Source organism: Camelus dromedarius, chromosome 3 (genome assembly GCF_036321535.1).
Source record: "Camelus dromedarius isolate mCamDro1 chromosome 3, mCamDro1.pat, whole genome shotgun sequence".
Taxonomy (NCBI): Eukaryota; Metazoa; Chordata; class Mammalia; order Artiodactyla; family Camelidae; genus Camelus; species Camelus dromedarius.
The window spans coordinates 41,671,548-41,697,112 of record NC_087438.1 but is presented as its reverse complement, the minus strand read 5'-3'; the positions used below and the strand labels follow the sequence as shown (position 1 = coordinate 41,697,112).

The 25,565-nt window shown below is 38.1% G+C and overlaps 1 long non-coding RNA gene across 1 annotated transcript; it reads right to left on the bottom strand.

Annotated features, from left to right (window-relative positions):
* Window positions 1–341: 341 nt before the first annotated feature.
* LOC135321053 (uncharacterized) lies at window positions 342–25,565 on the bottom strand. The gene is made up of 3 exons (XR_010380469.1): window positions 25,477–25,565; window positions 1,497–1,593; window positions 342–393 (listed from the first exon to the last, which is right to left on the bottom strand). It is a non-coding gene; the product is annotated as an uncharacterized LOC135321053 (long non-coding RNA).

Here is a 25,565-nt window from a genome sequence, read left to right as displayed (position 1 = left end):
CCCCTTTTACTTCATTAATTTTTTAATTTTTTTCTCCTTTGGTATTTTACTGCAGATATGTAGGTAATGTTTCTGAAACTGTATTCAGGGTAGAGGTGTTCACCCATTTATCTATTTCTGCGGGTAACAGAATCTCTGTACTTGCATCTGAAACAGATCAGCAGTCCCCAGACAGGGAAGACACCTCACTCGCCTCTGTCTCTTTAGTACAAACCCTAGACGCAGCATAGCAGCAGCACTTATTAAACACTTACTGAATCGAAGGGAATTTTGAAATATCCCCAGAGAATCTCTGGAAGAGTCGGAAAAACTCTTTAGAATTTTAAACTACTGTCTCCAGACTTCAGTCCCCATTAGATGAGGGAGCATTTTGTTTATACTCCGAGTCTTGTCCTAAGTGGAGAGAGAGAGGATTCTGCTCTACTAGAGCCGATGTCTGAAATGCCAGTGCCCCAGCAGAGTGTCCATAACCCAGTTCCCCGATACACCAGCCCTACCTGAGCATCCCACATATCACAGGAGCTTGGTAAATGTTCGCTGAATCAGGATTGAAAACTGAGGTTCTTGTTATCTTCTGTATGCAGAAGTGAGGAAATGCTTTCTTCCGGCCCCTCTCTTTGGCTCCCCCCAATGCTCTATGTGGAGTAAGTGGGGCATTGCATAAGGCTAAAAACTAAGCTCCTGGGGCTCAGACAGACTGGTTTCAAATCCTGGTTCTGCCACTAACCAGCTTTGCAACCTCACCTCTTCTAAAGAAGCAAGTTATCCCAGCCTCCATTCACTCACCTTTTAATGGTGAGTAATCATAAAACTTACTCGTGGGATTATTGTAAAGATTTAATGATACTGCAGTGCAGTTGGCCCGACACCTTGTAGCTTGTGAGTGCTCAGTAAATGGGGGCTGTCTTGCCCATTTTCTTATATTTGTTACAAATTCAAACACCTTACTTGTTTTCTTATATTTGTTCCAAATTACAACATCGGACGTCTGCCCTTAGGGAACTGAACTGTGGGTAACACGCTTGTGACCAAAACACCATCTATTTCAATCTCTGATAGCACTGTCGCCTTGCTCAGTCCACCCTCCTTCCCCCAATCCAGGATCACATTAGTTTCGCCCTCTTCCCTGCAATGGAGAGTTGTTGTTGGGCGCAGACAAGGAGGGAGCAGGGCTCATTAACAGATGACTTCAAAATCCTCTTAACATAGTAGGAATAATTGAAAAATGACAGAGCTTCTCAACTATTTCAAAGAGATATTGAGAAATGGGATTTGAATTTAAAGCAAGCATCATTAAAAAGATGGAAATATTTGGGAGCCTCGTGGCTGACTTCTGAGGATTAGAATTAGAAAAACACTCTTTCAGTGAAGCATGGACTGAATGTATGAGTTAGAGATAATGTTTTGCTTTGAGAGATAAATCTCTTCAAAGTGATGACAATATAAAAATATGTTTGCATTTAATTTAGTGTTTATGAAAGACATCGTACACTTACCTACATAGAACTCAAGCTCACAGGCCTACGAGTCGGTGATTCATATAACCTCCCACTGAAGCCTTGTCCTCAAGTCACCACAAACCCATCTGGTCCTCTGTATGCAGGGGAAAGAGAATGACATTAGCATTATGTCTACACAAAGACCAACTGCGCATTTAGAGACAGGATGGAGAAACCGCTGAATGCACAATTACCCAGTGGGCTTGGGCCTCCTCAAACACAGAAATGTGCTTTCCTGGGAACTCTGACTTCAAGGTCACGAGCACCATGGCTGGGGGGTGCTCTGCAGCTATCCACGTTGGGGAACAAAGAACTCATGTTCAGACTCTTAGGGTCCATCTCTGTGTTAAATATCCAAGTGGAGTGCTTTGTCTACCTGTCCCCTAACCCCACTCTCCCGAACAGAGGCCTCTCCTCTGGGCTTAGAAACAACGCAGCTATTGTTGTTTTCCGCCCTTTAAGTGGGCAACCAAATGGCAACCCAGTGGCACCACACCCTGTACTCAGGAACACGAGGGCCCCTCACGGAGCTGGCCGTGCTCCTCCGGACAGTGAGCTCGTCAGCACTGATGGCTCATCTCTGAGTACTGACACCTTTGTTCTCCCGGACTGCACAGTGATTAAGCGCATGGGATTGGAGCCCAACTGCCTGGGTTGGAATCACTGGGTGACCTTGGGTAAGTCTCCACATCTCAGTTTCTCTATCTGTAGAAAGGGAATAACCATGGGACTTCAGAGAGCTATTGTGATGATTAAATAATTAACATGTGTAGAAGGGAAGAAATCCAGAGTGCTGGGGGGAAGCACAAAAGCCCACGTAAGAGAACATTTAACAGTTAGATGTTGAAGCATAGTTTTTCTAATACTGAAACAGTATTAAGAATATATTTATAAAACACAAAAAACATTATCTAACTTAGTTCCAACTAATGGGGTATTTTTGTCTTCTCCTCTTGGTTGGTAGCTAAAAGCAGTGTATTATCCCTTCCAATCCCAGCCAAGCCAACTATGGGGACATAACCAACTATGGCCTTATGGGGCAGAAACAGTGGGGCAGGAGGAAGAAGAAGGCCAGAGGATGGGCAGGAGCCTCATTTCCTATGTTCAAGGGATGATGTCTTCACCCATTCAGGCTTCTATTAAAAAACAGTAATACCACAGACTAGGTGGCTTAAACAGCAAACATTAATCACAATTCTGAAGGCTGGGAAGTCTAAGATAAGATACCAGCAGACTGAGTATCTGATAAGAGCCCACTTCCTGGTACAGACAGCTATCTTCTTGCTGTGTCCTCACAAGGCAGAAGGGGTGACAGAGCTCTCTGAGGTCTCCTTTTAAGGGCACTAATCCCCTTCAAGAGGGCTCCAATCTCATGACCTAATCACCTCCCAAGGGCCCCACCTCCTAATATCATCACATTGCGGATTAAGCTTCAACATAGGAATCTGGGGGGATGTATATATTCAGTCCCTAGCATTCCAACCTTAGACTCCCAATATGTATTTCCTTCTCACATGCAAAATACATTTAACTCACAACCTCCAAAGTCTGAACTTGTCCCAGCATCAACTCTAGGTCTAAAGCCCAAAGTCTCACCTAAATATTACCTAAGTCAGGTATGGGCGAGACACAAGGTTTGATTTATCCTGAGGAAAAATTCCTTTCCAGTTGTGAAACTTTGAAACCAAACAAGGTATGTGCTTCCAAAATACAATGATGGGACAGACATTCTCATTCCAAAATGGAGAAATAGGGAAGAAAAATGGAGTCGAAAACCTAACAGAGCAAATTTCATTAGACCTTAAGGCTAAAGAATAATCCTCTTTGACTTGATGCTCTGCCTTCCAAACCCACTGGAATGGCATCATTGTCCCCACAGCCTGGAAGGAGGCTGCCTGTGACAGCTGCCTACAGTGATGCTGCCCACATCACAGCTCTCTTCCAGGGCCGCCAATGCCACAGCTCTCTGCAGGGACCCCACCCCAAGGCACTGTACCTTCAAGTTCACTAATCTCTTCCTTCTTCAATATCCAATCTATTTATCCTATCCACTGTATTTTTCATCTTACACATTCCATTTTTCTCTCCAGAGATTTTGTATGGTTCTTTTATCTCATCTTCTATGTCTCTACTTAACATATGCAATATTTCCTCTTTCTTCTTGAAAATAAGAAATACAGTTATTGCAATCATTTCAATGTCTTTGTTACTAATTCTATCATCTATGTCATTTATGGGCATGTTTCTATCAACTAATTTTTCTTCTTATATGGGTCATATTTTCCTGTTCCTCTGTATGCCTGGTAATTTTTTTATTGGATGCCAGATATGATGAATTTTTCTTTGTTGAGTACTGGATATTTTTGTATTCCCATATTTTCACACTATATTCTGGGATGCCGTCATATCATTGGAAAGAGTTTAACTGTTTTTTGAGGTTTGCTGTTAAGATTTCTTACGTTGGATTCAGTAGTTTTGTTTAGGTCTAAGTGTGTCCCACAACTGAGGCAATATTCTGAATACTCTTATTTCTCTGATGTAAATTATGACATTTTCCACCTTTAGCCAGTAGGAATAGTAACTGTTCCCAGCTCTGGATGAGCTCCATGAAATGTTCCCTCTGCTCCTTTTTGGTGGTTCTTTCCCCAGACTTGGGTAGCTTCCCACAAGCACCTGCTGATCAGGAGTCTTTGAAGACTTGAGGAGGACTGATCTCTAGATCTGTCCAGCTCCCTCCTCACTGTACTTTGTCCTCTGCACTGGAGCCACACCGACTTCCCCAGACCCTAAACTCCACCTCTTCAAACCATGGAGATCACTGCGCTCCCTGGGTTCCTCCTCCCTCCCCTGTAGCCTGGAACTCAAGTGAGGCACAAGGCTGGAGAAATCGTATGGTTCACCCTGCTTTGTTTTCCCACCCTCCGAGATCAACGTCCTGAGTTGCCTGATAAACAATTTTCTGAAAAACTTTGCTTCATATATTTCATCTAGCTTTCAAGTGGGAGGATACACCCAGTCTGTATTATTCCTTCCTGCCTAGAAGGACATTTTTGAAAGGGAGAAATTGGCTCCCTACTTTTTATTTCTGCTTCATTATCATAAATTCAAGTTACATTAAGTGCTTTTTCTCTTACAAAAAAAAAATGAAAGATTGGATTAAGCTGGGAAATACAACCCTCAGAAGATTAACTCGATTTTTATTTTTATAAATTGGAAGCCCAGGTTATATTTTGAAATTACCTTTTATTTGCAGTTCTGATTTTTTAAGTTGTCCTTATTTTCACTAATTTAAATCACCATGGGATACAGTTAACATTCTACAATATTTCCAGTACATTTGTATTGTATTTTTAATATATTCTCATGGAATTTTCAAACTGGAAAAAGTCTTAGCCATCCTGTAATGAATTCTCTTACTTCTCTGCATGACAAGTAGACCAAGAGAGGCTTTTCTTTTTTTTTTTTTTGCAACATAACACAGTTACCCAGGGGCAGAATAAAAACCAGAATCTATTTCTCCTTTCATTAAATCACCGATGTACTAAGCAATCAACGAGGGAGTCCAAATGAGTGCCAGGCACTGCTCTAGACATTGCCTGCAAAGCTGTTTTCTTCCCTACACTAGTGGGGCTCACAGTATGATCGTGGTGACAGTCATGTAACAGATAATTAGGATGCAATGTGGAAAATGCAACCACGGAGGCGTGCGCAGGACACAACAAGAATAGGATGGGCATGATTTTGTTGTTGTTGCTGTTATCGAAGCTACAACTATATTTTTCCCCTTAATAGCATGCACCAAGCTTTATTAAACTTTGTGTTAAAGTGTTGTGTGCATACAGAAAAGTGTATCCACCATTTTCATAAAATGAATTTATCACGTGATCAGCACTAAAATCAAGAAACAGAATATTTGGTAATCCCGCCTGGGAACGTGGAGCAAATCATCCCTGGAGGGGCCACATGAGGTGATTCCCAGTTCACTGCTCTCTGCACTGCACCACATGGCCTTCTTGTTAAAGCCCACTAAAATCTCCCCAAACTCACAGATGCCGCAGAAACCTCTTCTAAAGTGATTACGACAGTAAATACATTGAGGAGTACTGACAGGGGTTCTCATTTTTCCTGGTTTTATCATCTTTGTAATATTTCATGCTGGTTTTTCTCAAATCGTTGGGACTGGGACAGCTTCAGTCCTTTGGGATTGGTCTTTAGGTGCTTAGTGGCAAAAGGAAAGCAAACTGGAAGGACTATCTAATGCTGTGAAAATGCCTGTGACCAAAAAACACCTGGGACATTGACATTTCTACTCTAACAAATGTACTGTAGGCTTGCTGCTAACACCAATCCTAATTATTAAATTAATTCTTAATGTTGATCCATTTTCTTTTAAATTAGCACTGGGAATGAACACATGAAGTGCTAACAGGGGTGGAAAGCACAAGACATGAAACGTTGCCCTGAGGAGGATTCAGTGTGACTTCCACTGCTGGTCCCTTGGTTATATTTCATGAAATCAGATTTGCCTTTCATTCCTTTGTTAAGCTTTTTTCATTAAAAGGAAATCTGTATTGCTTCCCAAATTGTGTGATCCCACAACTCAAACAACGAGCTAAAAAGTCATCACAAACCAGATGCTATTATATCAAATTTATGTGAAAAACACTAGTCACTGCTTAATTTTATACCACTCCAAAGGCCCCGGTTAGTGATGTTGCTATGGCTGAAAATAATATGTCTGTGGGTTTGATAAACATATGAATCTTGTGAAGTCCTACAGGTAGCTCTAGCTTCACAAAAATGTCTGTATTATTCAAAATCTGGCTGCAAAAGTTGGCTGCTTTAATAATTTTCATCACTATTATGGAAATTACTCTCTATATCCTCTGTTGTTCCTGCCTCAGAATTGAGGGGAAAACATAGTACACAGTATTTTGTTGTCACTGGATTTAGGGTTATCTCAAAGAGATATGCAGTGGTGTTACAAACTCCAGAACAACATCTCTTTCATCTTTAAATGATGTATCTATTTCCTTCCAGATGTTCTAGCGCAGGAAAGAATCCTTGGCAATTCCTTCAAATTACAATTCAAGTCAAACTTTTACCTCTAAAACACACCACCTAACAAAAAATAAATCTACGAACCAGAACTATCTGAAAGAGGATGAAACAGATCTTAACACAACTACATCTCTAGTTGTGGCCTTGCCATATCCTAGTCACCAGCTGGTCCAACCTAACAGTTGTACCAAATTTCCCATCACCAAACTTCCTCCCCTTCTGAGCATGAAATCAATGACTCCCAAGTTGTAATTTAACATGGATGGTTCTTCTTCCTAGATGTTATTCAAACATCTTGGCTCTACGTTAACTCCACTGAGCATAAGAATGAGCAAGGCTTTCTTGGGTCCAAGCAGAGAGGTGACCTGCAGGCTGACTCTACTAAGTAGCAGCTTTCTTTGTCTTCTTTCTCAGCCTTCTCTATCAGGGAAGAACCTTCTAAAACCTTTTTTCACTCCTGATCTTGGATACAAGCATGGCACTTCCAGACAGTTTTAAGTCTGGCAGTGTGTATGATGGTGAAAAACTCACCTTTGAATGAATCCAACTGGGAGCCCACAATTTGAAAATGGAGTCATTTAATCGGATCCTTCCATCATCCCCAGGAAATTTATGAATTTGTACACTAGGTAACCTTAGCACATATGTACTCTTGGCAGGCAGAATTGAGGACAAATAATTCTGCAATAAGTGGTTTAAAATAAACGGCTAAAAAAGTGACTAATTGCACACTAAGGCCCTATTCATACAGTTCAGTCCTATGTAGAGTCTGCGAAGTCTTTAGCTATCTGAAAATAAAGATCAAATGGTCTATTATACTGAAGCCTAAGTAGGCACAATTTTTAAATGGGCTGATTAGAGCTGGAGACTCTCTGTGCTTTACAGGCTTTGCCAAGTTTATATATATAAACACAGCCTCTATGGAGTTCCTCTTGCACAGTTATAATTTTATGGTTCATTTATTAATTCCCCAATGGGTCAGGATTAGCTCGGTAGAAGCTTATTTTCCTTTTTGTGAGATGATTACTTGACTCAACCCACAGTCATACCAGGGCTCATTAATAACATAATGTACTGGGAACTGAGCTGTCTGCCCAGAAGTTGCACCAACTTTCTCTTCCTCGGGCCTGGCAAATTCTGAGATACTGATAAGAAGGAAGCAGGCATGACTGTGGGAGAGACCACCCCCTCAAACGGTCACTTCCATTTCTGCAGACTTCTCCCCCTACATGCAATCAGTGCAAGCGGGGACCTTCCATACAGAAAGGACGCTATGTCACATTTCATCAAGGATGCTATGTCACATTTCACCCAAGTCCCGTGGTGGACTCTTCTTCACCCTCACTCATTCTTCCCCCACCTGCAAGGCCAATCACAGCAAACAGAAGCAGCAGAAAACAGGGAGAGGAGAGTCAACTGGCCACAATTTCCCACCCCATCTCGCCACTTGTTCCCCCTCAGCCTTCCTTCTCACCTGTCAGGGACACCTAAGTCCCAACAGAATAACCTAGAGATCTGATTAAAAATGCAGATATTGAGGACCTGCTGGATCAGAAACAGGGAAAAGGTGGCCAGGAATCAGGATTTTAACAAGCCCCTTACATCACTCTTAGCACACTGAGCTTTTAGAACTTCCAGCCCAGGCACTGCCTTAGGGGAGCAGTAAAAACATGACAGAAGTGGTCCACGTCTCGTGCTGACAATCCACAGCCCAAATAATTGGGCTCCCCAGGCATCACTGACATGATCTAGCAAATCCTACTACTCTTTTTCTATTACAAAGGTAGGGCACAGCATGAGGGGTCCTCAAAACTTTGTAGAGAAGGCAGGCAAATGCAACTACCTTTCACTGCAGCACACATACCCCAACCAATAGAGCTCCCCAAAACCCCAGTTTTAAAGCCTAGCTCTACCGTGACTCTACCTGGCTTGGCCCTGTCTGACTCCCATGCTGCCTGGATCAGGAAGCTATTTTCATGTTTCCTGGACGAATTCAATAGTGAGCGTGTCCAAGATGCTGCTCTCTCGAATAAAAAGGCTCACACTGAATTCTCCTTTCTCTCCTTCCCTTCTAGCCCCACTCTTTCCTGGGTCTCTCTCGTCTGTTAGTAGCTTTAGAGAAAAAAGTCTAACTGAAATCACCTGAGAACTTGCTCTTACTAAGTAATTAGGTTTTAGCTTAATAGCAGAAATCGTCCTCACCACGGCTATCCTTGACGTTGAAGCGCTGGGAATCAGCTACTTTAAAACAAAGGGGTCAAGTACTATAAATTTGTCCTTCAACCACGCTGTCGTGCGATTTATAAACTTATTTTGTGTCCCATGTGATCATCAGGGCTAGGATTCACCTTAAAAACATTATTAAAAGGTATAACATAGCTTCAAGTGGTAAGAAATCATCGTCACTGTAGAGACGTACTTTTCTTCTACAAGTACAATGTCAAGGCTGTGAACTACATTTTGTTTATTTAAAAGATGAAGTAAATAAAATCCAGAACATTTTGTTTTATCACAGATGGTTCAATATGCAAAAGATTACTCCACTAAAAATTGCTCACAGAAGTAGCTGGGATGCTCTGATAAATGAGCAGCATAGTTCCAATGTGTTTAAATGTTTGAAATACACTGAACAAATGCTGAATCTCACACTGAACTAGCAGCCACACTTACCTCCCATGATTATTTTTTAAAGAATACAACAGAATGAATTGGCATATGCTGGGCAAAATGTTATGCAAATTTTGATATTTTCTCAACAGTACAAATTGAAATGTGGCTTACTGTTGCAATAATCGGTTTATAGGTGATACTCTTAGGGAATGTGGCAATCACAGATGACAACACATATTTAAAATTATTTGTAATTTTTCTTACTATAGAAGTAATATAGAAAGTGTACAAAATAAAAAGATTTTTAAATAAATAGAATAACATTAAAATGGTATGTTTTATTATCCAACACTATTCAACCATGATAACCATTATCTATTCAATAATAAGTATAGTTAATACTTTGATAACTATTATTGCAATCTTTTTTGTAACATGGCTTAGTATCTTCTTCCAATATATTTGCAGACTACTATCTATCTGTTAAACAATTTATGAAGACAAAAAGGATCTCCCTTCTCTTCTAACTGGTTTTTACTACGTATAGGAAAACTACAAATATTTTATAAGTAAACACCTGTCTGAACTCTCTTATTAGTTGTAATTTCATTTCAATTACTTCTCTTGAGTTGTCCAAGTAGGAAATTATATCATTTGAGAAAAATATTTTTCTTCTCTAGTTATAGTTATGTATTTTCTTACTTAAATGTCCAGAATCTTGTCAAAGGAGAATAGAATGGGGTACCCTTGTTTCTTATAAATTTCAAAGAAATGATTCTAGAGGTTTCTATGAAGTATGATGCTAGCGATTAGTTTCAGACAGAAAACCTTAATCATTTCAGTGAGATATCTTTCTATGTCTACTAAGACATTTTAAAATCAGAATTGATATTTAAAATCTTTGGATTTCTACTAAGGTGATCAAATCTACTTTTCCTTTGACTCTGATAAATTACAAACAAGTTTTCTAATATTAACCATCCTTGTATTCCTACAACTATCCTTCATCACCATAGTTTAACCTTTTAATATAATGCTTATCACCACTTGTGTTTTAGTATTACGACTCTGTTTTAATAACTGTAGGCTTTTTCTAAAAAAATGAACATAAATACAATACAGAAACAGACTCACAGACATACAATACAAACTTGTGGGTGGTTGCCAGGGGGGAAGGGGGTGGGAAGGGACAGACTGGGAGTTCGAAATTTGTAGATACTGACAGGCGTATGTAGAATAGATAAACAAGAGTATACTGTATAGCACAGGGAAATATATGCAAGATCTTGTGGTAGCTCACAGTGAAAAAGAATGCGACAATGAATCTATGCACGTTCATGTATAACTGAAAAATTGTGATCTACTCTGGAAATTGACACATTGTAAACTGACTATAACTCAAAAAAAAAAAAAAAGTCCTAGGAAAGAGATTTCAAAAGTTAAAAAAAAATTGTAGGCTTTTTCTAAAAATACCTTTTTAAAAATATCTTAATCATTTTTTCTTATTGCAAAAGTACTACTCTATTATTACAAAATATTAAAATAAAGACATATGAAAAGAAAAAAGTAGAATTCCCGCATGATCCTTCAATTCCTCCTCTGAAAATTATCACTAATAATTCTTTGGCTTATTTTGAATTTAGTTAATTTCCTATTGATAAATGTTTAGATAGATTCAAGTTTTTTGCTATTATAAACAATACTGTTGTGAGTAATCACATATGTATATAGACTTCTGCATATATGTGGGAATATCTCTATAAAATAGATTCCCAGATGTGTAACTGCTTTTGTAAATATTCTATTTTAATAGATATAGCTAAACTGACACTTCAAAACATGTACCAATATAAGCTTCCACCAACTAATGTATAAAAGAAAAACTTTCCTCATGCTTTTGACATTTATATTATCAATGTTTTAATCATTAATAATGACAGTTGAAAAAGCTATCTCATGAAGTCATGTTAATTTAATAATTAGTGGGAATGAAGATCTTTTCATATTTATTAGCCATTTGTGTTCCTTGTTGTACAAATCATCTCTTCACAAATGTGTCCATTTGTCTATTAAGTGGTGTATCTTTTTCTTACTGATTTTTAGGTGTTCATTGTGTATAAGGCACAACGGCTTCTGATTGTGACTAGGTGTTGCTAACAATTTCCTGTTTGTCATTTTTCTTTTGATTTTATCCTGAATTTTGCTGTGCTCATTTTTCTGTGATATAGGGCAGTGTGGTGTAGGTGTAGGTATATAAGGCAGCAGAGCCACAGAGTGAATTTGAGGTCTGCGGTCAAACTAACTGGATTCAGAATTCCAGCTTCACCATTTACTTACTGTTAACTTAACCATTCTCTACCTTGGTTTCCAAACTATAAAAGAGTTGTAGTAAGAAAATAGACTGTAACTCTTTAGGTTAAGGGTATTAAATGAATAAAAGAAAATTTATGGGGGAGTGTATAGCTCAGGTGGTAGAGTGCATGCTTAGCATGCACAGGTCCTGGGTTCAATCCCCAGTACCTCCTCTAAAAATAAATAAACCTAATTACTTCCTCCCCATAAAATAAAAAAATGATAGTAAGGAAATTTTTTTAGTAACATTTAAAGAGCCAAAAATGGTACCTAGTACTTGAAAATGCTCAATAAATATTGGTAGCTCTTCCTATTGTCCATGATTATCCAAACTTTTTTATGGGTTTGGAATTTCATGTCAATCCATAATTAGGAAGATATCTACCCAAATATATTTTTAACATGAATAGAAAGCCATGCTTCCTACTATAGCTTTTATTGTCTTTTTATTTAGTTGGCAAGTTTTTTGTTTGTAAGTATATATCTGTGATCTACCTAGAATTTATATCAGTGAATCTAGGTTCATTATTTTCCAAAAAACTACACAATTTTTCTAGCACTTTTTTTCTAAATAATCCATCTTTATTTCATTGATTTGAAATGCCATCTTCATTACATAAAGTTCCATTTTTTTTAAATTTACCCTCAGAGTATCTCAGAATTACATTGTCATAACACGTTTTAATATTTGGCAAGGTAAGCTCTGTTGATATTTCCTCTGTTTTAAAACTTTTTCATTTTTTCACATTCTTTCAGAAAATTATTAGTCTTTTTGTTAAGTTTCAGAAAAAGTCTGTTGATGATTTGGAAGTTCCCTGTTTATAGATTGATTTAGGGAGAACTTAAGATTTTTACAACATTAATTGATCCTATCTAAAGCCAATTTCTTCTAGTTTTTCAAAACCTTTATTTAATCTATATTTTTCTAATAATTTCAATGAAGAATGAAATGGCAAAATTTGAGTCTCTATTTGAAATAAGGATTTTAGAGCACTTTTACCCTCTCCCTTACTTGCACCGTATTACACTTGCTTCTTGGTCTTGTTAATACTGGGGATACTTTCTCTCACTATTATACATAATTCCAAAAAGTAATGTAATATTAATCTTTGAAAAGTAATTTTGTACTTTCATAACCAGAATTAAATCCATAAGTAGTTTCCAAATATAGAGGGTGTGATTTCTTTAACTACCTTTTTGTTAACAATATTTTAAAGGCTTTAATATTTATAGCTGTTGTAGGTTCACATCAATATTAATCAGAAGGTACAGAGTTTCCATATACCCTGACCCCACACACACTCACAGCCTCCCCCACTATCAACACCCCACACCAGTGTTATGTTTGTTATAATCAATGAACCTGCATTGACAGATCACCACCCAAAATCCATAGCTTACATCAGGGTTCACTATTGGTGTTATACATTCTGTGGGTTTTGACAAACGTGTAATGATGCGTATCCACCATTATAGTATTATATGGAATAGTTTCACTGCCCTAAAATTCCTCTGTGCTCCACTCTTCATTCTTCTCTACTCCCCAACCCCCAGTAACCACTGATCTTTTTATGGTCTCCATAGTTTTGCCTTTTCTGGAATATGAAATAGTTGGAATAATACAGTAGGTAGTCTTTTCAGATTGGATTCTTTCACTTACTAATATGCATTTAAGGTTCCTCCATGTCTTTTTATGATTTGATAGCTCATCTCTTTTTAGTGCTGTATAATATTCTATCCTCTGTACATACCATAGTTCATTAATACATTCGCCCACTTTGTTGCTTCCAAGTTTGGGCAATTATAAAGCTGCCATACACATGTGTGTGCAGATTTTCCTGTGGATAAGATTTCAACTCCTTTGGGTAGATACCAAGGACTGTGATAGCTGGACCTGAAGGTAAAAGTATGTTTAATCTTTTAAGAAATTGCTGAACTCTCTTCCAAAGTGGCTGTACACATTTTGCATTCCCATCAGCAATGAATGAGAATTCCTATTGTTCCACATCCTCACCAGCACTTGGTGTTGTCAGTGTCCTGGATTTTGGCCAATGTAATAGGTGTGTAGTGGTATCTTATTGTCATTTTAATTTGCAATTCCTTAAGGACATAATATAGAGTATCTTTTCAAATGCTTATTTGCCATCTGTTTATTTTCTTTGGTGAGGTGTCTGTTCAAGTCTGACCCATTAGTTAATTCTTTTTTTTTTTTTATTGTTGAATTTTAAGAATTCTTTGGACATTTCAAACAGTCCTTTACCAGAATGTCTTTTGCAAATATTTACTCGTTGTCTGTGGCTAGTCTTCTCATTCTCTTGACAGTGTGTTTTCATTACCTTTAATGAAATTCAGCTTATCAATTATATATTTCATGTTATCGTGTCTTTGGTGTTGTATCCAAAAAGCCATCACCATACTCAAGGTCATCTAGACTTGGTCCTATGTTATCTTCTAAGAGCTTTATAGTTTGGCACTTTACAATTAGATCTATGATCCATTTTAATTTTTGTGACAGGTGTAAGTTGTGTCCAGATTCACTTTTTTGCATGTGGATGTCCAGTTGCTCCAGCACCATTTGTTGAATAGACTAACTTTTCTCCATTGTATTGCCTTTGCTCCTTTGTCAAAAATCAGTTCACTGTATTTATGTGAGTTTGCTTCTGGACTTTCTGTTCTTGTCCATTGATCTATTTATCTATCCTTTTGTTAAATTTTAGTTTATTCCATTTTTGTCAAAGATCATGGTCTATGTGATAAGTTCATTACATTTGTACAGACTTGTTTTGTAGCCTATAATATGACCAATTTCTATAAAAGGTTCATACATGCCTTTCAAAAATGTCTTCTAATTTGGTAGGTTCAGAGTTTAACTAATAAATCATAACTTTTTTTCTTGTTTTTTTAATTCTTACTTCTCTACTCCAGGTGATTTATCAATGAGAGGTTTACTAAAATTTCCCATTATTATCATGGAATTATCATTCCATTTTTGTGATTCTTTCCATTTTTTAATTTATATAATTTGGAAATATGCTGTTAAGAGCTTATAATTTCAAATGGGAAAAAATTGTAAAAGTAGGCTGGAGCCAGATTTTGGAGGGTTTTGAATTCCAAATAAAACAGATTTTATTTTGTTTTGCTTTCTTTAAAAAAAAAAAAAAAAGAGCTTCAAAGTTCAAGATAGTTCTATCTTCATGGTGAATTGTTCCTTTTATGATTACATTCCATTTTATCATTACCTTCTTTATTTCTATTAATGCTTTTTTCCCCCTGTCTAGTTTAACTGATAATAATTTGGCTACTCCAGCTTTCTTTGCATTAGTGTTTGCATTAGGGTTTGCTTTATATATCTTTTCAAACCTTATATGACATTTTGGGTTTGATACAGGTATAAAATGTAACAGATATAAAATGAATATAGCAGGATTATGTATTTTTTTTTATTCAATTTACTAATATATTTTATTAGTTTCACCACTTTACCTTATATGTTCTATTTAACATTCTTTCATTGGAGAGGAAGACGCTATTTTGTTCTTTCTTGCCTTCTTCAAACTAATCACATTTTCTTCACTCCCTTTTCTTCTATTCACTGGTTAGAGGTGAGCATTTTATTTCCCAGCCTCCAATGGATATCCTTACATTTTTAACACAAATATTTGAATTGACAAAATCAGTATTTTTACCCTTTACCTGGACAGTAAAAGAATCTTAGATTCTCTCTTCCATGTGTCTGAATGTCTAATATTTTCATTCATCTTGATTTTTTAAACCCTCCAAATTAATTTTTTTTAGTAAATACTTATTTAAATTACCTACATGTTTAGAAATCTCCTTGCTTATCACCATTTTTTTTATAACTGAATACTCTCTAGGTTAAATTTCTTCCTTCCTGGTGCACATCTTTAAAATTCTTTCTTAAAAACTGTTTAAAAAATCCTAGGTCCCAAGAGCTCTGCTTATAGTTCATCACCAAGTAAAACAGTCCTGGTTTAATTAGGGTATATGAGAGAAAGTAAATCAATTCGTTCTTTTTACAGAAAGTTATATGAAAAAATTACCACAAAAGAACACCATAGTAATGATTCACAAAAGACAAGGAAAGGTCAAAGAAAGGATGTTATCTTCAGTAGAAACTCCAGTTGAAAAAAGACTTAAAGTATCAGTAAGTTTTTGACTAAAGAGGAGTAGAGGGTGTGATGGAAATTACTCAGAAGAGAGAATGAAGAGGGCACATTCAGGAACCAGCCATTTGGGTATGAGTTAAAGTCATTATAAGAGAACAAGGAGACCTAAGACTATAAAAATAGTGTAGAGTGGGAGAATGAAAGCCCCTAAAGCCAAGCGAAAGAACACAGATGACTAACCTGGAAAGCCACAGGGAGCTGTTGAAGGGTCTCGAGTAGTGACATGGCTCAACTGGATATTTTAGGAAGACCAATCTGATCCCAGAGGTGTGATGAATCAAATGAAAGAGAGGGAAATGGTGGAGACCACTTAAAAGATTATCCAGGTTGTATGATCAAAAAATAATGAAAAACTGAACCATAAAAAGGCAGCCTTGGGATTGAAAAGGGAAAGCCAATTAAAAGAGATACTGCAGCATTGAATTTCTACATGGACTTTTTGTTCCTTCAGTCCTTATAAGTCTTCTGGCTCCTGTCAAAGTGCCTGGACTCTATCTTGGATAATGTCTAGTAACTGTGTTTTCCCGGTTCCTGCCAATCAAAATGGTTTCTCACACAGTCAGCGATGATCCCTACTCTGAAAGGAAAACAGGACTCTGGTTTGCCCACCCAGCTCGGACTCAAGGCCATTTGGTTCCCCTGGGAACTTTCCATCCTTAAATCTGGATTCCCTGAGCCACTCACACCCTAACCAGATAATGAGTCATAAAGGAATGGGAGAGGTGACAAATAAGCCAAAAGGAAGAAATGAGGGAAACAGGTGGGAGTGATGAGAATAGAAAAAAAACATTTTGGGGATGTATGCATCTTGTGCTCTTTTATGTATAGGATCCATCAACCTCCACATGTAAATTTGACCTTTACCAAAAGATGGTGGGTGTCTGATTAATCCAACTTTCCATGCCTATTTCGGTCAGAAGCCTTCTCTTAGGCAGGATTCACTGGAAAACGTCAATAAGCTTCAGAGATTGGACACTTTCCAGGATCACAGAAATTCTTTTCCAGAGTCATCAGCACTTGACCACAGAGGGCTAATCAGGACATCCCACTCACCCTCTCCGCAGGTGAACAGAGTGTGATGCCACAGTTATTTTTAAATTATTTTAAAACCCAATTAGCATCTTCCTCCTTGAGATTTCACAAACGGCGATAAAGGAGGCCCTCATTTCATACAAGCCTTGTGGTAAGTCTTCTGAAAATATTTTCAAAGTAATTGTGACAAATCATCTAAAAGAAATCCCTGCCTATCCATGAAAATGGCTCATAGAGTTTATTTTCTTGGAATTTAACATTACTTCTATAGTAAATCTTTTACCTAAGTCACATGGATCAATTAAAAGGACAGATGTAAGCCTTAACTCAGTCCAGCATACTCAGCCTATGCATTTCATAGATAACAAAATAAATATTCAGAATAAACACACATTAAATTTTGATCATAAATTAGGTTTTTACCTCCTGGAGGAAAACCATGCTTTCTACTCTTACTCATATTTAATTCAATCAGTCTCCAGGCTGGCAAAAACAAATATTCCTTTAAGCTATGTTTAAAACTATTTTTTGTCTTACATACTGTAATACATCTCCAAAACCACCATTATTCCACCCACCAAACCAGGTAACAATGCTTCTAAAGTGGAAAGGTATCCAGGCTCCACATCTAAAGAAAGGTATCAATTCAAAGTACAGGCATGGAAAAAAACCAAATTATTAAAAGAGGATCTCCAAATCACTTCAAAAACCAGCATAATTAATAACCTGAAGAAAAAGTACCAAAAGCACAGGCAACAAAAGAAAAAAAAACAGATAAACCGGACTTCATCAAGATAGAAAATTTTTATCAAAGTACACCACAAACAGAGCAAAAAGGCAACCCACAGAACGGGATATGCATAGAGAATACAGAGGTGCCAACTGTTTGACCACGGAACAATTTTTTTTCCCCTCACGTCACAGATTTTCTCCTACATAAAAAAAATTTCCCAGATGCAATTTAAGTGTAAGAGAGTCAATTAACCTGTATTTTACAAATCACTGTTGGCTATAATGTTATCAAACTTATCACAGAGAAAGGAAGAGCTACAGCACTGGCAACTCAGCGTGCCCCTCATACTTATTTTTAGTTTAGTGTCTTTAAGCAATGGATAATAAAGGGCATGATTAACAGAATGTACAGTAGTGGGGAGTGGATAGCTCAGTGGTAGAACACACGCTTAGCAAGCACAAGGTCCTGGATTCAATCCCTAGTGCCTCCATTAAAAGTCATTAAATATAAATAAATAAACAGAACTAATTACCAAGAAAAAGAATGTATAGTAAAAAAAAAAAAAAAGAATGTACAGTAATAGTGCCCATTGGGGTAGGTAAGCAAAGGTCAGTGCTATTGAGCAAATGCTAAATATAAACTCTAGATAACCCCAGTGAGGCTAAGGTTGCACAACTATACATTCATTTTCTTAAATTCCAGGGAGAAATATAACTGTGCTACTATGAGTCTCCAGCTCCTAACCCACCTCTTCCCACTGAAACTACTATTTCCATCTTAGATGAAGTTCAACTTTTCATGGTCCATTCTTATTAGCATGGTCTTGCACTCAAGGAAAGAACAGTCCTGAGAGTTGGAAAATAATCAGAATTCATTAGAGCTTTACTGAAATCACCAAAGAAGTATTCCATTCATAACATACAACATTTCTTAAAATTCTCTTTCCCTATCTCTTCTTTCAATTTTGTTCATTCACAGCAGATACCCTCCCATTTCTTTTTCCCATTTCTACAAACTCCCAAATATCCCCCAAGCCCTAGCCTCAGTAGAATCTCTCCTTTCATTTTCCTAATCTATTCCACTGCCTTCTGCCAGTAACTATATTATTTCCAATGTAAATCTAGCTCAGCTTCCAGGCTTCTCCACAATTTCTGCTCTTGGCACATTATTTCCATTAAATAATTGCCAGCTCACCCATGAATGTGCCTGAGTAACAAAGGTATTTTCCTCTTGGAAGGGTAGTGAAAGAGAACAACTAATACACATCTTTCCTTAGTACCATAACTAGCGTGTTCGTCATACCGGAACAGACTGACCCTATATAATATTCTCAAAATGATAAAATTACAGAAATGTACATCAGATTAGTGCCTGTCAGGGGTTAAGGAAGGGGCGAGGGTGGGAGGGAAGTAGGTATGGCTACAAAAGGGCAACATAAATATTCATTAAACTACTTTAAATGCTACCATATTTTTATAGCTATCTCTAAACAATGTTCCAGATTTAAAGCTTTAAAGCAGTTATAAAAAGAAGATGATGGGCCATGAACCATCTTTGCTTAGGTCCTGGGATTACACAGAACATTAAGGTAGAGCGGCCCCAACATTTAGCATGTGTGTGTGAGATGTGTTTCTACTATAAATATGCTTGTATGCTATAGAATCCATTTAGACCTCACAACAGTGCTGAGTGATGGCCATTTTAACCTCATTATACCAATGAGAAAACTGGGGCAAAAAGGATGTTACATAATCTTCCCACACCCCCACGTCACAGGCAGAATCTGAACCCTGGCCTCTCAAACAACTCCTGGACACTCATTACTATGCCTCGGGAATCTCACCACGACCAGGATAATGAGGAGATGGTTGGGGAAAACATAATGTTCAGAAGCTCTTCAAGAGCTCTTAACTCCTCCAAAAAAGGTACCCCTGCTAAGGCCCCTCGGCAGAAAAAAGCACCAATTATTTAACTCCACAGGAGTTACCAGGTCAAAAGCAGGCAGAATCATGATCAACTTTGAAGAGGCAGCAGATTGTCTGGGAACTTTTGGACCAACTATAACCACAGCCATGTCTTCACTTCTTCTCAGTCCAATGACAGGGCCTGGAGACCACGGCTGTGCTACCCAATCAGCCAGTTCCTGATCTACCCTCTCATCATTCCAGACACTATTTGGGACAAAGCACCCTGCCCCCCACCATGCTCTGCTAGGACATCACAGCATCTGCTCTTGAGATGGCCTGAAATTGGAAAGCTGAGCATTTTAATGGCTCAGAGACAGAGCTTTGGAGTCAAACAGACAGGACACTGCCAGTTACCCATTGGCAAGCTTGCTCCTATTTTAACATCACTAAGCATCAGTTTCTTCATTAGAAAAATGAGGGTAAGAGTAGTGATCTCACAGGATGGTTTCAAGGATGAACTTGAGGGATGCGGCACACAGAGCAGGGTACTTAGCACAGGGTTAGTGCTGGATAAATAAAGGTCATTAACACTATTATTGTTGTATGTAACCCAGTGCTGTCCAACAGACTGCCTGTGATGACAGAAACGTCCTATATCTGTGCTACTCTGCATGGCAGCCACTAGCCACGTGTAGTTACTCAGCACTTGACATGTGGCTAGTGTAAATGAGGAACTAAATTTTTGAATTCCATGCAATTTCAAAAGGTACATGTAGCCTGTGGCTACCATATAGGGCAGCACAGGTATAACCCTCAGTCAGTAACCAGGCCAGTTAGCCCAGATTAAAAAGAACAAAACTGTAACTATCAACCTAAATGATCAGAATGGCATCATAAATGAAGTGTGCAAAATATCACCTGCCTAATAAAGGTTTCCTTTTACAACAATAAAGAAGTACTAGTCTATGTAGCGCCTACTACGTTTGTGGTAGGCTTAGAACTAGATTTGGAACAGGCTCAAAGAACATTTTTTAAAATCTTTAAAAGGGCAAGAAAGGAAGTGTGGTAAATTAAATTATTACTTAGCAAATATTCACTCCTTTCCCCTCCCACTTCCATGGAGGGAGAATGTTTCTCTGTCCTAATGATTTTAGATTTGTTCATGTGATTTGCTTTGACCTACAGAATGGGGGCAGAAACTTTAAGAGCCATCCAACACATCTGCTCATCCCTCCAAGTTTCTGACTACCACCAAGTGAAGAGTGTGTCCCAGTCAGCTTCTGCCCTTCATCCTGATCCCAGAGTAAATTTGCACGGAACAAACGAGAACTTAACCCACAATATGAAGCAGAGGCACTCACAGACCCATTATCAAAAAATAAATGATTATTTTTGTATGCCACTGTGATTTTGTAGGTATCTGCTAAACAGAACTAACATTTATTGAGTACCTCCATGCCAATTTAATCCGTATAGAACCTTATGCACTGAAAGATGAAAGAATTTGTTCAAGATCATGATGAAACAGGAGTTCCATATGAGGTCTGTTTATATTCACATGTTTAGATAAATTCATGGATAAAAGTATCCATTCTGAGTCATTAAAGGAATGAGGATACTGGGACACCAAGCCCTTAAACTGCTAAAGTTGACATCAATACAGGCAGTCGTGATCTTCTCAAGCCTGGCTCTCGACGCCTGTGCCAGAGATGAATGGTTACCCCAGCTGGACCACTATCATCATCATTCTTCTACCCTCATCAAATGTTCTCATTCTTTCTTCCAAGTAAATTTTTTCTCTAGAATCTTTACAAATAGAAAGAATATTCATTATGTAAATTTTCAGCACATCTTGCCACATTTTGTAAACATTTATAAAATATGCATTGGAAAAACTCATACACAAGGCATGATTTTTGTCAGAAACATACATATTAAACATCCATCTCTTCCACTAAAAAGCACTTTTCCATTTTTTATGAGCACTGAATTTGCCTTAATAAAACTTCTACTCACTTTGTACATGTTTCTGCCTACATTATAGCACCTACCAACACGTCACGCAGGATGTATCGCTATGATGATATGCTACTTCGGGACTAGTGTTATTGGAAGGCATGCCGGACCGCAATACTACACATGCTTTATTTTGGGGTGGGAAGGGATGATAATAATACATAGCTCAAACTATTTAGAAAGTAAATTTAAGAGAGGAAAATAGGTGGTAACTTGTGAAGCTCAACTGAAGAAAACCGAATGAGCAGAGGTCATTTGTAATGACAATCACATTCTGACAACTTCTGGAGCATCGTGGTCTTCACTGTCTTGCTGTCTATCCTTTCTCCATTGCCAAGTCCAAAGAAGTCTCGGATCTCAATACCAGGCACGCGTCTGAGGGACATCTTCATACCCTGACAACCACACTTCTCCCACACCTTACACTGTCATCTCAATGACTGCGGAATGAAGAAAATGAGTATATGTATGGATATGTAGGACTGAAACATGATGCTGTACACCAGAAATTGACACAACACTGTAAACGGACTATACTTGAGTTTTAAAAAAAGTTTAGAAAGTGACTAGAGCATGCAAGAATGCAGGCGTCCCTTTGTTGCCACATTTTCCTAATCTGCTCCCTCCTCCGAAGCTGATGCCTGTGCTGTCCCTGCGGAGGCTGCCGGGGAGGCTGACAAGAAGATGCAGAGGCTGCTGCACTGAAGCCTGCGGTGTGACCAGGCTCTGCTGCGCTCTTCACTGAAGCAGAAAGGGACCTTCTTCCTCATGCATACACTACATTCTGTCACATCTGTCCCCAAACTGTTTCCCTGTAAGCCTAACGACTTACAGCCATTTCTTCAAAACAGTATTTTCAGATATCACTCCTAGCCTGGTTTTACTTCTACCCAGGGGAGATGATATAAATGATGCTCAGAATGGGCCAGCCCCTCTGATGTCAGCATGTTGTCCTTGACCCAAACCTGAACTCCTCTGCTCTCTTGCCTTGAGATGGACATTCCTGCAAATAGATCATTGACTAGTTCATCCTCCAGGAGTTAAATCTGGCATATCCAAAAATGTCTGAACACTAGCAGGAACACAATTTAAGCCCTCACACTAATATGGAACCCCTAACTTTAAGTATAGAAAATAAGTATCTTGGACTTTAAGTATAGAAAATAAAACCTCAACTTGCGATTTTGGTTATTTATTGGAAACTCTGTAGACTATCAGAACAAAACGTCAAATTATCAGAGCCCAGTTTCCCTTAGTGAGTGCCTCAGTGTTCAAAGCAGCAGACCGGGGCTTCTACTTAAGATGGAAGACAGTGTTTCAACAGCAAACATACAGACATGCTTGACTATAAGAATATCACTTAAAATATATAGTAGGCTTGGAAGCAAAAAAAAAAAAATCTTCTTCAAGAATTTCATAAACAAGAAGGGAACTCAGGACTAAAAGAAGAGGAAGTTAATGTCTATACTGATGAAAAAGGCTCCAGGTCAAGGACTAGGCCCCCTGCATAAATCAATAGCCAATAAAGAGTTGCCCCATCGGCAAATGGGGGAGTGAAAAAAAAAAAAAAACAATTTGAAGTGCAGGGAACCAATATAAATGCACTTCATCTGTCCTGCTCTGTGGTTGGACAAGGATCACCCAGAAAATCAGCACTCCAAACCTGTCCTCCACTACAATGGTATAGAATAGAGAGCCCAGAAATAAACCCATGCGCATATGGTCAATTAATCTATAACAAAGGAGGCAAGAATATAGAATGGGGAAAAGATAGTCTCTTCAATAAATTGTGTTGGGAAAACTGAACAGCTACATGTAAAAAAATGAACTTAGACCACTTTCTCATAGCATCTACAAAAATAAACTCAAAACGGATTAAAGAATTAAATGTAAGATGTGGAACTATAAAACTCCTAGAAGAAAACATACGCATACAGTCTGACATCAATCTTAGCAATATTTTTTTTGATCTGTCTCCTCAGGCAAGGGTAATAAAAGCAAAAATAAACAAATGGCACTATATCAAACTAAAAAGCTTTTGCACAGTAAAGGAAGACATCAACAAGATGAAAATGAATGAGAAGAGATATTTGCAAATGGTATGTCCAATAAGAAGTTAATATCAAAATATATAAAAAACTCATATACCCCAAAATCAAAAGAATAAATAATTTGATTAAAAAATAGGGAGAGAGGTTGAATAGACATTTTTCCAAAGATGACATACAGATGAGCAACAGGTACATGAAAAGGTACTGAGTATCATCAATCATAAGGGAAATGCCAGTCAAAACCCCAGTGAGACCTGCCTCACACCTATCAGAATGACTAGCATCAAAAAGAAAGCAGATAACAAATGCTGGTGAGGATGTGGAGAAAGAAACCCTCATGTACTGCTGGTGGAAATGTAAATTGGTACAACCACCATGGAAAACAGTATGGAGGTTTCTCAAAAACTAAAATAGAACTACCATATGATCCAGCAATTCTACTTCCAGTTATTTTTCCAAAGAAAATAAAAACACTAATTTGAAAAGATATATGCAGCCCAATGTTCACTGTAGCATTATTTATAATAGCCAAGTTATGGTAGCAGCCTAAGTGTCCATCAACAGATGACTGGATAAAGATGTAGAACACACACACATACACAGACACACACACACAATGTATATATACACAATGGAGTATTACTCAGCCAAAATAAAGAATGAAATCTTGCCATTTGTGACAACACGGATGACCCTGGAGGGTATTATGCTAAGTGAAAAAAGTTAGACAAAGACAAATACTGTATGTTCTCATTTATATTTGGAATCTAAAGAACAAAACAAACAAAACACAACAAAACAAACAGTGTCACAGATGTAGAGAACAAAATAGCGGCTGCCAGGTAGAGGGGAGGTGGAGGGATAGGTGAAGAGGATTAAGAGGTACAACCTATAAAATAAACAAGTCATAAGGATGTAATGTACAGCAAAGGGAATTTAGTAAACAATACTGCAATAACTAAATAGTGCACAAATGTACAACAATATCAAATCACCATGCTGTATACCTTAAACTAGTAATACTGTAAGTCAACTATACTTCAATTAAAAACAAAAAGCAATAAAGTTAGCCTAACCTTTAATGTTCTGCATGTTTTCTCACTCCTCTTTATTTTCACCGGACTTGACAGGTTAGATCTAACCTGCAGATAGAAGTCTACTTTCTTATCTGCCTTCCCTCAGCGTCCTTTTAAAAAGGATTTTGCCTTATTTGCCTTTGTACTTCCTCACATTTCGCACAGAACCAAGCACAGAAAATGAATGACAATGAAATAAGTGATGAAGACAACCTCTTTTGCAGTTTTTCCTAGAATCACGAGTCAAGAGGTGCAACCATTTGAAGAGAAAACTCCTCATATCTAGAGACCATTCATGATCTATTTTAGGAAAGTCCATTGATGAAGAATGTTCGGGAAGGTTTCCATTCGTATACTTGTACTCACCTCGTATTCAACCATGACTAACAGTCGATGAGTTAGAGTAGGATTACATTATAGAGGCAAACTGTTTTAACGCGTTTTTAATCTTCCTTTGATTCTGAAGTCCCTGAAGGATCTTCTTAGGCCTCAGGGGTAAGATAGTATGAACATCTCACATGATTAAAATGGTATAGGGGGAAAGGAAATATTTGAGGAGTTTTGGGGGCAGCAGGGGGAACTGTTTGTTTGCTGTTTGGTATGAGTTCAGGATGAAGGGCATTTCCTATGGCTTTATATTCTGGATTCTATCCCACTGCCCTAAGAAGTCACCGGATAACAAGGGATGACGTATCACAGACGGTCACCCCCCAAGTTTCCAGTTCACAAACACAACTTCTTGCCCACCTCTTCCATGAAGCCCACCAGGGCCCCAGCCACGTGCACTCTGTTCTCCCACAGCACTACATTTGTTCCCTCTCCTGGCACTCACCACTTTCTAGAGCTCTTTGTATCCATGTTGCACTGAAGGCTCCTGAGGCCATAAAACCAAAATCACTTAACCTCCACAATCCTCTCAGCCTTCAGCACACACATTTCACAAAATACTTACAGTACTGATAAGGTCAAGTGAGGAAACACTTCAATCATCTGTAACATCCTCCAGTATTGAGGGCCTATGTAGCCACTCGTAGGTTTATG